The sequence below is a fragment of the Canis lupus genome, chromosome 1, assembly GCF_048164855.1.
Source record: "Canis lupus baileyi chromosome 1, mCanLup2.hap1, whole genome shotgun sequence".
In the NCBI taxonomy this organism is placed as follows: Eukaryota; Metazoa; Chordata; class Mammalia; order Carnivora; family Canidae; genus Canis; species Canis lupus.
This window is the reverse complement of record NC_132838.1, coordinates 116031025-116044641: the sequence shown is the minus strand read 5'-3', so window position 1 is coordinate 116044641 and position 13617 is coordinate 116031025. Positions and strand designations below refer to the sequence as shown.

General features: G+C 34.8%; 1 protein-coding gene across 5 annotated transcripts in view; it reads left to right on the top strand.

The window, feature by feature from the left end:
- The window catches only part of LOC140638397 (uncharacterized), a 52855-nt gene that overhangs the window by 19975 nt on the left and 19263 nt on the right, over window positions 1-13617 (top strand). The window contains exons 1-2 of one of the 5 annotated variants that reach the window (XM_072836007.1): window positions 6333-6399; window positions 6891-6974. The exons of the other annotated variants lie outside the window; for them this stretch is intronic. The gene's annotated coding sequence lies outside the window, so the exon portion shown is untranslated. Of the gene's footprint in view, window positions 1-6332; window positions 6400-6890; window positions 6975-13617 lie in introns of those variants that run through there. 5 annotated transcript variants of the gene reach the window in all.

The following is a 13617-nucleotide window of genomic DNA, read 5'->3' as shown; positions in this document are numbered from 1 at the left end:
GTCAACATAATCCATTACAACGAATATATTCTCTTATATGTGTTTTGTAATTGAATATTACATTTTAAGAACTTTGTATTTTACATTGAGTGAATGCACCAGAACATCTTTTATTGAAAAAGAGCTCAGGAAGAACATGTGATTATCTAAGAAAGTTTATTGTTTTTTTTTTGTTTTTTTTTTTTTTTAATTTGTTGAGGTTTAGTTTTTGGTGTAGGAAGTAGCCTGTCTTGGTATTTATTCCATGGGCACTTTAAAAGTGTTCTGAACCCAATTTCCAAATGAGGATGTGACATCAGTTGGGGAATTCTAGAATTTTTTTTTTTAAGATTTTATTTGTTTATTCATAGACACAGAGAGAGAGAGGCAGAGACACAGGCAGAGGGAGAAGCAGGCTCCATGCAGGGAGCCCGATGTGGGACTCGATCCTGGGTCTCCAGGATCACACCCCAGGCTGCAGGCAGCGCCAAACTGCTGCACCACAGGGGCTGCCCTGGTTTTTGTTTTTGTTTTTGTTTTTTTCTGTATCGATATGAGACTCTTTATGTCAGTTAAAACTTTAACAAATGATTTTCCAACCTAAATGATCACTTTATTTTTTTGGACTCTTCAAGTCCCTGAAATGTAACTGTCTCTTGCCCATTCCTCTGAATGTTTTATGAAGTTATTGGTTGGTATACTTTCCTTTCATGTGGAAAAAAAGACTTCTGATTTGAGAAGAAAAGCAAGGGCTTTTCAGTACAATCTCTCTAAGGAATCCCACCTAATCACTACTTCTCCTTTTTGGTCTTTTAGGATAGTCCTTCCCACGTTCAAAGGGGGGCTCTTCCTTTTCTCCAGTGATAACCCTTTTATGTAAACTTGGGAGTCAATTTCTTTCTAGATTTTTTTTTTTAATATTTAGACTTATATCATTTTCTCTCTTCTTTAAAATGTGCTCATTCATTCAAAATACATTTACTGAGAGACTATTCTTTGCCAACAACTGTAGCAGGCATTGGAGAAATGATGTAGATAAGGTTTGTATTCTGCTACATTCTCATGGGAGAAATAAAAAGTAAGTAAGGAAGTAAAAATATATGTGTATTTGTATTCATATATATGTACATACATACATTTATTTAATAAATATGACAGTTGCAAGTAGTAATAAGGAATATGAATAAAGGTAAAGGAGAGTAGGCAAATGAACTAACTGGTGAATAAGGGTGGGTTATTTTAGATAGGTAAATTTCTTTAAAAATTTTTTTTTGGGAGAGTATGAGCTGCCAGGGGGGAGGGACAAACAGAGGGGAAGAAAGAGAATCTTAAGCAGGCTCTACACCCATTGTGGACCCTGACACAGGGCTCAATTTCATAACCCTGAGATCATGACCTGAGCCAAAATCAAGAATTGGTTGCTTATCCGACTTAGCCATCCAAGTGCCTGTAGATAGGAAGATTTTTTAAAATCCCTCCAAGAAGGCAGTATCTGAGCAATGACTTGACTGATGTAAGGGTATGAGTTAGACCGATCTATGGGGGAACACTATTCTAGGCAGATGGAGTAGTAAGTATAAAGGTTTTAGGGTGGGTATTTACTTAGGAGGAGGAACAGAAAAATATAATTAAAGAAGAGTGAATGATACAGTAATAAATATAGTTAAGCAACTCCAGAAAAGGAGTTCAAATTTTATTTTTTGAGGTGGTGCTCTCTCACTTCTAGCCAAAGAAAATGCGTATCCTCTCTGAAGGAAAGCAAGAAGGCTTTAGAATTCTCAAAACTTAAGATCAACAAAAGATGAGGTAACAAAGATCATCAAACCCACAAGGAAATAGGTCATAGGTGAGGAATAGATAATCTAAAGAAGCAACAGATTACCAGGCAAATGATTTCAGATATTGATATTATTAGATCTAAATGTAAAATGTTGGTGAAATATCTATATCTATATCTATATCTATATCTATATCTATATATGTATGTATGTATTGTTGGTGGTGAAATATTTAAGAAATAAGCTAAGTCACAAAAATGATAAGCAATAAGAGATTTTCATAAGGGATCTGATTTGAAGGAGAACCAGATAGGACATTCTGAAAGGTTCTGGTTAAATCTTTCTTAAAAATAATCATTAATAAATTGATAAATGGGCATAAAAATTGTTTTCTTTATAAAACGACAGAGAAAGTAAAACACAGGCCTTGAGTTGGGTACAGATATTTGCAGTTCATATTGACAACAGTGAAATTACCATGGATATAAAAGGCATTTATAGATAAAGAAAAAGATAAATAATTTTTTTTGAAAAATTGGGTAAAAGACATTCATAGGCAGTTCAAAGAAAAGGAAATAATAAATCAAGGAGGTGAACAGCTTATACTCTGAAAACTATAAAACACTGATGAAAGAAGTTCAGGATGACACAAATGGAAGGATATTCCCTGCTCATGGATTGGAAAAATTAATAATTATTAAAATGTCCATACTACCCAAAGCAAACCACAGATTCAATGCAATACCTAACAAAATACCAATAGTATTTTTCACAAAACTAAAACAAATATTATCCTAAAATTTGTGTGGAACCACAAAAGTCCCTGAGAAGCCAACAGAATCTCGAGAAAGAACAAAACTGGAGATATTATACCAGTTTCAGATTTCAAGTTATACTACAAAACTATAGTTAACAAAAGAGTATGTACTGGCACAAAATAGACACATAAATCAATGTAATAGATTGCAGAATTAAACCCACACATATGGGCAGCCTGGGTGGATCAGCGGTTTAGCGCCGCCTTCAGCCCAGGGTGTGATCCTGGAGACCCAGGATCGAGTCCCATGTCAGGTTCCCTGCATGGAGGCTGCTTCTCCCTCTGCCTGTGTCTCTGCCTCTCTCTCTGTCTTTCTCTTCTCTCTCGTGAATAAATAAATAAAATCTTTAAAATAAAAATAAACCCACACATATATCATCAATTAATCTACAGCAAAGGTGGCAAGAATATACAGTTGAGGAAAATTGAGTCTCTTGAATAAATGGTTCTAGATAAACTCGACAGGTACATGCAAAAGAACAAAAACTACAGCACTTTCTTACCCCTCACAAAAATAAACTCAAAATGGATTAAGGTCTAAATGTGAGACCTGAAATCATAAAACTAAAAGAATACGTAAGCAGTAGTCTCTTGGATGTCACTCTTCCCAACATATTTATGGATATGTCTCCTTAGGCAAGGGACACAAAAGCAAAAATAAACTATTGGGACTAGATCAAATTAAAAAGCTTTTGTACATCAAAGGAAATACATGAACAAAATGAAAAAGAACCTACTGAATGGGAGAAGATATTTACAAGTGATGTATCTGATAAGGGGTTAATACTATGTTGGGGACGCCTGGTGGCTCAGTGGTTGAGGATCTGCCTTCGGCTCAGGGTATGATCCTGGGTTCCTGGGATTGAGTCCCATATTGGGCACCCCACGAGAAGCCTGCTTCTCCCTCTGCCTATGTCTTTGCCTCTCTCTGTCTCTCATGAATGAATAAATACAATCTGTAAAAAAAAAATCACTATGTTGTTTTAAAAAAAGTACAAATAGCCAATAGACATGCAAAAGTGCTCATCATCATTAGCAATAAGGAAATGCACACTTAAACCACAGTGAGATAATTATTTCAGATACCCTAGAGGGGCAAAAATTAAGTGGTAGTATTAAGTGTTCACAACTTATGGTGGCAGAAGAGCTATATACCTCATTTTTACAATAGTCAGAAAGTGAAAAATGACCCAAATGTCTGTTGACTGATGAATGAATGAATAAAATTTGGTATAATTTTACAGTTATTCAGCAATACAGTAGCCATGTGTCAACAAATGCTTATCAACTGGTGAAAGGATGAATAAAATTTAGTTTATCTTTAAGACAGAATATTATTTAGCAATAAAAAAGGAGTACTGATACATGCCTACTTTGGGGATCAACCTTGAAAACATGCTACATGAAAGAAGCCAGATACAAAGACTATAATATTACATGATTCCATTTATATGAAATGTCTACAATAGATGATCTTTAGAGACTAGAAGTAAATTAGTGGTTGCCAAGTGCATTTGGGGTGGCAGATGAAGTTGAACTGGAGAATGAAAGTAGGGAAATTGGAAAGGACTACTAATAGGCATAGGTTTCTTTTTGAGATGATAAAAATATAAAACTAAATTGTGGTGATTGTTGCACAGTTCTGTGAATGTATTTAAAATATACTCTTGGTATGTGAATTATATTTGAACAGATCTGTTTGTTTTTTACTGATGGCACTGACGATTGATATAACCACTTTGAAAAAAGTGTGGAAATGATTTCCAAATTTATATGCGTAGCTGGTTCTTTAAAAAATTTCAGATCCCTGGCCACACTCCAGATCAATTAAATCACAATCTCTGGGTATAGGACACAAATACTATTTTTTGAAGCTTTTTAAGTTGTTCAAATATTCACCTGTGTTTGGTAAGCACTACAATATATTATCTGAAAATTTATTTTTTTTATTTGAAGGTTTACTCCAGTTACTTGTTATTGCCAATATTCCTGGATTTATTTCTCCCCTATTTTATGTTTACTTTGTTTATTCTTTTATTCTTCTGTGTTCCTTTTTTATCTTTCCTTAATCAAGATCGATAAAGCTTTTTGTTTTTGTTTTTTTAACTCCATTTCCCCTTTGTTTAATTTGGAAGATGTATATTATTTATATGCCTTTAGTGGTTAACTCTAATTTTTTTATCACATATACTGTATTTCTGTTAATGCAACTGCAGTTTTTATTAATTGCAATATTTGAAAAATATACATATTTAATGAAAATTGAATATTTTATTATTAAATGTATTCATATTAAGGTACTCATTCAATCCACATTCAGTATTTGTTTGCATGCTGCTTTGCAGAAGTGTTTTTTTCCCCAAGTTTGTATTTAAATTTCGGTTAATATGCAGTGCAACACTAGTTTCACATGTAGAATTTAGTGATTCATCACCTACATATACCTCTGGGAGTCATTACAAGAAATGCCCTCCTTAATACCCATCACCTGTTTAACCTATCCCCCTTCCCACCTCCCCTCCAGAAACCGTCAGTTTGTTCTCTATAGTTAAGTGTCTGTTTCTTGGTTCATTTGTTTCTTAAATTCCACATATGAGTGAAATCATATGGCATTTGTCTTTCTCTGACTTTTCTCAGCATAATACACTCTAGCTCCTTCCACATCATTGCAAATGGCAAGATTTCATTCTATTTGATGGCAGAGTAATATTCTATATACATACTCACACACCCCACATCTTTATCCATTCATCAGTTGATGGACATTGAGCTGTTTCCATAATTTGGCTGTTGTTGCTAACATTGCTGTAAATATCAGGTGCATGTATTCCCTTTGATTAATATTTCTGTATCTTATGGGTAAATACCTAGTAGTGCAATTACTGGATCATAGGCTAGTTCTTTGTTTAACTTTTTGAGGAATTTCCATAGGTTTTTCCAGAGTGGCTGCACCAGTTTGCATTCTCACCAAGAGTGCACAAGGATTCTCCTTTCTCCATATCCTTGCCAACACGTGTTGTTGGGAAAACTGGACAGCCGTATTGCAAAAGAATGAAACTAGACCACTTTCTTACATTATACACAAAAATAAATTCAAAATGAGCTAAAGACTTAAATGTGAGACAGGAAACCATCAAAATCCTAGAGGAGAACATAGGCAATAATCTCTTTGACATCAGCTGTAGCAACTCCCTGAAGCAAGGAAAACAAAAGCAAAACATAAGCTATTGGTACTTCATCAAAGTAAAAACCTACACAGTGAAAGAAATAATCAACAAAACTAAAAAGCAACCTACAAATGGGAGAAGATATTTGCAAATGACATATCTGATAAGGGGTTAATATCCAAAAATATCTAAAGGACTTATCAAAATCAACACCCAAAAATCAATCTGTTAAGATATGGGCAGAAGATACAAATAGACATTTTTCCAAAGAAGACATACAGATGGGTAATAAACCCATGAAAAGATGCTCAACATCACTCATCATCAAATAAAAATCAAAGCTACAATGAGATATCCCCTCACACCAGTCAGAATGGCTAAAATTAACAACACAGAAAGACAGAAGTCTTGAATAAACTATTTGCCCCAGGCTCACACCTGGGATTTCAAGGCCAACCAGTTGAAAAACAGTAAGGATTGTGTCCACCTCAAAATAAATTGGAAGCTATTGTGACAGTGAATTGTTTCTATAAAGAGATAAGATATTGACATCTCCTATGTCAAATGTATATTTCATTGTCAAAATTTTTATCAGGAGGAAACCATCCGTGTGTACTCTTTCTATTCTTTTATCAACACTACATACCTGTGATTACTGGTGAGTTTAAATATTTTGGGAATATGTCTGCCTGTTTTGGTCCTTTAATCATTATTGTTTGTGTCACTTTACAAATACATACATAACAAAGGCTAAAGTTAATGTCTCCTTCGTCCCAGAACAATATAAAGGATAGATGAAAGGTCTTAGGTTACTTTAACTTTGATTAATCTTTCCCATCTATTATGTTATCTGGCATGTTTAAATTCTGTTTTCTTTTTAAACCCCCAAATAGGCATTATTTTTGTTTTAAGATGACAGTGTTTGTGGATTTATTCACATGATTATCTTTTTATTTACACATTATTCCTCCTCCATTATACTTTCCCACTGAGATCATTTTGTCATGAAATATATTAGGCAAGTCCTATTGTTAGTAAATGCTCTGTTTTTATTTTTGTTGTTGCAAAGTAACCGTTGTTTCACTTTCATTCCTGTCTGATGACTTAACTGGGTATAGAATTCTATACTGACAATTATTTTTTTCTCAGCACTCTGAAGAAATTATTCCACTGTCTTCTGGCTTCTATTGTGCTCTTGAGAAGTCTGCCTTCTGTCTCATTATTGTTCCTTTTGTAAGTAATCTGTATTTTCTCTGGCTGCTTTTAAGATTTTTTTCTTAAGATTTTATATAATTGATTATGTTGTTTTATTTCTAGAACTTTGATATTTTCTTCCTCCTGTAGATTTCAATTTTTTTTTTTACTTCTATTCAGTTCTTTTCTCATGGTTTTGACTTTATATTTTACATTTTCATATATTTCAAGCATTTATATTATATACATGTATATATCATTCAACATTTAGCAATTGTAGAGAACAGGTCTAATTCTGCAGCTTCTTACATTCAGGTGGGCTCCTGTGTGATGATGAATTGTCATTTTTTTCTTCCTTTTCATTGAGAGTCTAGGCAAAGACTGAAGTATTTTTTTGTCATTTCCTTTGAGGTCACATGGCTTTTTCCCCCCCTTGAACTATAAGCCTTTTTTAGTTCTGTTTTTATGAAGAGGTTCGTGCTAATCGCTGACATTTTCTGGGTCCATAGCTTCGTCTCTTGGATTATATCAGGCCTTTAAGATAGATACAAACCGTTTGGCAATTAAAGCTAACAAATGTCACGAGGATAGCTGTGACTTCAGGGCATGTTTACCTCTAGTTTCTCACTTAATTGTGCCTCCGTTGGATCCTCTTTACTTTTTTTTTAAGCATGATATACTTCTTAATGTATGTCAGATGTTACCCAGTATTTTAAGGTGTTTTTCAGGAAACCTGATGCACCATTCACATATTTATAATTGTGGATCCTTCTGTCTTTAAACATGCTATATCTACTTTTTATGTCCTGTAAATTTCATTGTTTTTTCTTAAAAGGTCTTTTGAATTTCTTGTTAAGTAATTTTCTCAGTACTTTATAAATGTTGATATTATGCATAGGAATATTTTGTTGTATGGATTTTCTAAATGTTTAATAAAGCTATATATACACACATGCACAATACACACACATACGGATAATAAAGTGTTGATTTCTGTAAAATGATAATAATCTTACAGAAATATCCAATAATTTTCCAGTGGGTAATATTGGATTTCTAGGTAGATAATTTTGAGTTTTATGTAAGTCTTATTTCTTCCTTTTCTATTTGTACTAGTTTTTAAAAACTATAAGCAGTAGGAGATGAGTATTTGATATTTCACAATTTTAAAACAATTCTTACCTTTTTTCAGACTTTCTTGGAAGTACTAATGTTTGCTTACTAAATATGTTTCTATAGGTTTTTGGTAAATACTCTTAATTAATTAGGTTAAAAAGGAACCAGTCTGGTTCTAGAGAGTTTTTAATACAGGAATTTTTTTTTTTAAGATTTTATATATTTGAGATAGAAAGAAGGAGTGAGCACAAGGCAGAGGGAGATGGAGAAGCCAACTCCCCGCTGAGTAGAGAGCCTGATGCAGGGCTCAATCCTAGGACCCTGGGATCATGACCTGAGCCGAAGGCAGATGCTTAACTAACTGAGCCACCCAGGCCCCTCAAGTAGATTTTCTGATGTTGAATTACTCCTGCATTTGTAGGATAAACCTTATTTAATCATGATATATTATTAGTCCTTAAATACAGAGCTAGATTCTACATTGCTAATGTTTATTTTTAAATTTTACCTAATTTGGTTCATGAAATTGACTTAATTTTTATGAGTTCTTCTCATTGTTTAAGTTTGTTATTTTAGTTTATGTAAATGACTTGGGTGGATTTCCAAACTTTTCTATGTTCAACAACAATTATATATGATTAGAATTGTGAAAAAAAAAAAGAATTGTGTATTCTTTAATGGTTTGGTTAATCTTGTCAGTAATACCATCAATCAATGATATCAGTGGCCTTAACTTAGGAGCATAAAGATTTAACTCAAATTTAAAATTCTTGGGCAGCCCGGGTGGCTCAGTGATTTAGCGCTGCCTTCAGCCCAGGGTGTGATCCTGGAGACCCAGGATCGAGTCCCATGTTGGGCTCCCTATATGGAGCCTGATTCTCCCTCTGCCTTTGTCTCTGCCTCTCTCTCTCTCTGTGTGTGTCTGTCATGAATAAATAAATAAAATCTGAAAAAAAAACAAGTTTAAAATTCTTATGTGGTTATTGATGTATTCTCAGATTTTTTCATGGATCATATTTTTATTATTTTCTAATACATTTCATCTAGTTTTTCTAATTTACTGTTGAATTATGTATAGGTTTTTTTCATAAGCACTTTTTTATTTTTGGGATTAATATTGTTCTTTTTCCTTTTCAATATTTTGGATTTGTGCCCAATCTGATTTTTTCCCCCAACATGTCATATTTTTGTATCATTTATTTGATTTCAAGAAAACGAATAGATTTTTATCCATTTCTGTTCTTTCTAAATTCTGATTTACTCACTTTCTCATTTTTAGCTAGCTAATTTTTGTTTTGTTTTGTTTATGCCTCCCTCTTCTTGATGAAATCTTAATTCTTTTGTTTTTAATTATTTCTTGTTTTTAAATAAAGGCATTTAAAGCATTTAAGTTTTCTATGCATATATAAACCGAATCTCAGGGTTTCACACTAAGTTAGTCTTGGAATTTAGTTCTAAATATTGTTTAATTTTTAATTCCTTTTATGACAAACATTATATAGGAGTATCTTAATTAGTTAATTGTAGGATTATATATTGGTTTTCTTTGTTTTTGCAATTTCTAATTTTGTTATAATGTGAACATGTTATTAGCTTTATCTGTCTGCCTATCTTATTAATTATGCTTCTGTCTTCCCAATTTGTTTATATTACTGTCCTAAAAAGGAAAAGAAAAAAACTATTTCCTTTTACTCACACAACACTTCTGAAACCAGTTATGTGGATTTTCCCACACCAAGCAGTTCTCTAGTTCTTGGTAGACACCAACATGGTGTCCTACAATTTAACTTAATTCTGACACTAATTACCCAAAGTTAGAACAGACTCCACTGGTTAAGGAAGGGCTCAGTCCTACAGGACTGCCTCTTACCTCAGAGGCCAGTTGTAAGTCACAAGCTGTCACCTCTATCTACGACTGGCTGTAAATTAGAAACCCCACAACACCTCTTCAGGTTTAATAATTTGCTAGAATGGCTCAGAGAACTTAAGAGAAACATTTATCAGTTTATTACAAAATATACAACTCAGGAACAGCCAAATGGAAGAGATGCACAATGTAAATGTTTTTTTTTTTTAAATGCAAATGTTTTTATGCTGGTGTCTGCCTCAGTAACCACTGGTGTATGGCTGGACCTGGTCTTGTGGCTCTTTATTATGATTGCAAGATGCCCTTTAGCAATAACCATCTTGAAATCTTGAAAAAGTAAAGATTTATGACTTAGAAAGCCTGAAAATTACACAGTATACCATGGGATACATAGTCATGTCATGGGTAGAGAGAGTGCACAAGCCTAGGTTTCTGCTTCTATTGGTGTTGAGAGTGAGGGCCTATGGTTTCTGGGCTCTTGATTGTTGAATTTAAAGTAAAAGTGAGGGCGTAAAGGGTGGCAAGAGAAAACAACAAGTGGTCCAAATGGTTAGTTGCTAAATCAACCAAGCTCTTTAGGAGTCTCAGTAGGAGAGGCAGCATGGCTCTTTATCGACTATGACTTGTAATATATTTGAGCTAGTCATCTTTGAAATGGATGCCTCTTTGAAGTGGATGCATCAGCAATCAAAGCTTAAGTCAGGCACTCACATTACAAACAAAATCCAAAACCTGTCAGGACGTACACTTTAGCAATGTATGGAGAAGGGATATGGAGCTTCCATGCTGTCTCCTGGCACACCACCCTCCAACACTTGTGTTTATTAACCAGAAGCTCTCTGAACCTCAATTAGGGTTTTTCACGGAGGCTTCATTATGTAGGCATGATTGATGAAATCACTGGGCATTTGTAACATATTCAGTGTCCAGCCTCTCTGCCTTCCATAGGTGGGGAGATGGCTGAAATTTCCAACCCACCTAAAACAGGGTTAGTTCCTGTGGCAACCAGCCCACCATCCTTATGGGCTTTCCAAAAGTCACTTCCTTAGTGTAAGCTCAGGTGTGGTTGAAAGGGACTTTTTTTTTTTTTTTTTTTTTTTTGAAAGGGACTTATAACAAATAACAGAAGACATTGCTTTTACCTTTATTACTCAGAGAATTCTGAGAGTTTTAGGAGCTTTGTGCCAGAAATCAGAAATAAAGACCAAATATGTTATTTCTTATTGTTTCACAATATCACAGTTCTCTACTATGATTTTGGATTTACTAGTTCCTTTTTCTATGTCTATCAGTTCTTGTTTATTTACTTCAGAGCTAAATTGTCACTTGCATAATCATGACTTCTTATATCTCTTGCCTGACTTTAAGATTATTGCCCTTAGCTGATTTCACTAAGGTAACAGAAGTAATCAGAGGAGAATTTCTACAAGCTTCTGCTTCCTCATTGATCTATCTCCCCGCTCTATACTCATTGCCTCTTTTCCTATTATGATAGATAAACTTTATGTGCTTTTATCTAAGGCTAATACCTCCACTTTTGTACTAAGTGGCACTCACTTCTCATATCTTTATGGACATTGTTGGAGCAGTGTTCTCTGTTAGTCTCTTGCAACATTAGCATGTCAGTATATGTTATAATCATTTTCATCTACACAAACATGTAATTTCTCGATCTTTAATGGATAAACAGCAGAAATATATCTCAACATATATATTTTTCCTCTTGATATGATCTCATTTCTCTGCTACTTTTTTTTAAAAGATTTTATTTATTTATTCATGAGGGACACAGAAAGAGGCAGAGACACAGGCAGAGGGAGAAGCAGGCTTCATGCAGGGAGCCCGATGTGGGACTCGATCCCGGGACTCCAGGATCATGCCCTGGGCCGAAGGCAGGCACTAAACCCCTGAGCCACCCAGGGATCCCTCTCTGCTACTTCTTATAACAAAACTCAAAAGAATTTTCCATGCTCCGTATCTCTAGGTCATCCCTTAAAACTGTGTCAGTCAGAACTTATTCCCATTATTCCACCAAAACTATCTTGTGAAAATCAGTAGTAATCTCTATATTGTTAAAGCCTTTGTTAAATTAGAAGTCACCATTTACATTCTCGCTCAACATTTGACAAAATTGATTATTCCTATTTAAAACATTTTCTTCACTTGGCTTCTAGGATTCCACACACTTCTAATTTTTTTCTTTCCTCATTGGCTACTCCTTTTAGTCTCCTTAGCTGGTTACTTCTCATCTACCTGACCTTCAAGTGTCCCAGGTCTCAATCCTCAAACTTCTTTTTTTCTTTTCTTCTCTTTCCTTCTCATTATCTTTTATATCCAAAGACTTTCCCTGGGTGATCTCATCAAATCCCATAGCTTTAAATTTCATCTACTTAATGATAATTCTCAAATTTATATTTCTAATATAAATATCTCTCCAGAACTCCATACTTGTACATATGCCTTCCTACTCAACATCTTCTTTACAATATCTAATAGTTCAAAACCAATCTTGATATTCTCTCTCAAACCTGCTCCTACTACAATGAGAAGTAAATCACATTTCTGCTGTTCTGGATGCTCAAACAAAAACACGAGTTTTCTTTGACTTCTGTCATAGTACGTGCCCAATTGATCATCAGATCCTCTTCATCACTTTCAAAATATATCCAGAATCTAATGACATCTCACTTTCTCTACCCCATCCTCCAGAATCATCTGGTCCAAGACATGTGGATTATTGCTATAGCCGCTTAGCTTCTATGCACCCAGCTTCTGTATTTTCCCATTGACTTTCTGTTCTTTTTAAAGATTTTTAAAAATTTACTTGAGAGAGTGAGAAGAAAGTGTGAGTGAGGGGAAGGGCAGGGGGAGATGATCCCCAAGCAGACTACTCACTGAGGAGCCCGACTTAGGTCTCAGTCCCACAACCCAAAGGACCATGACCTGAGCCAGAACCGAGAGATGGCTGACCAACTGACTGAGCCATGCAGGCACCCAATTATCTTGTTGTTTAAACAACCAGAATGATTCATATTTAAACAAAAGCCATATTGTCATGCTGATTCTCACAACCCTCCAGTGGCTCCCCATCTCAGAATAAAAATCAATATTAAGTGGCTAAAGCTAAGATTTCCTTGTCATTTTCCTTTGAAGCCAGGGAATTTTTCTCCATCCATTTGAATTGGAGACTGGATGGTTACAATTTTCAAGAGGTTTATTACTAATTTGACATTGTCAATCCAAGGCCCTATCTCAGATTTTTTAGACTATTAAGTTTCATATGTAGGCAATTGGGGACAGCAAATGTCCCAAGGTAGCTGTGGCTTCAAAGTATGCTTACCTTTCTAGTTTCTGGTTCTTCATTGTAGACTCTGTGGATTTGGATCTTCTTTACTTTCTTTTAAGCTTGGCATACTTTTAGGAGGTTGTTTCTCATGTTTTATTCAATACGTATTGGTGTTCTTCAGGAAATCTGATTCACCATTTACTGTCACAGTCATAACATACAACCTCAAATTTCCTCATGCTGGGGGTGACTATGCAGCTCAGTCAGGCGTCCAACTTTTGGCAAAACCAAAAACCTCAGTCATCTCAGGGTCATGAGATCAGGCCCTGCGTGGGGCTCTGCAGTCCATGCATAGCCTACTTGAGATTCTCTGCCTTTCCTTTTCCCTCTGCTCCTCCCACAGCTCATGCTCT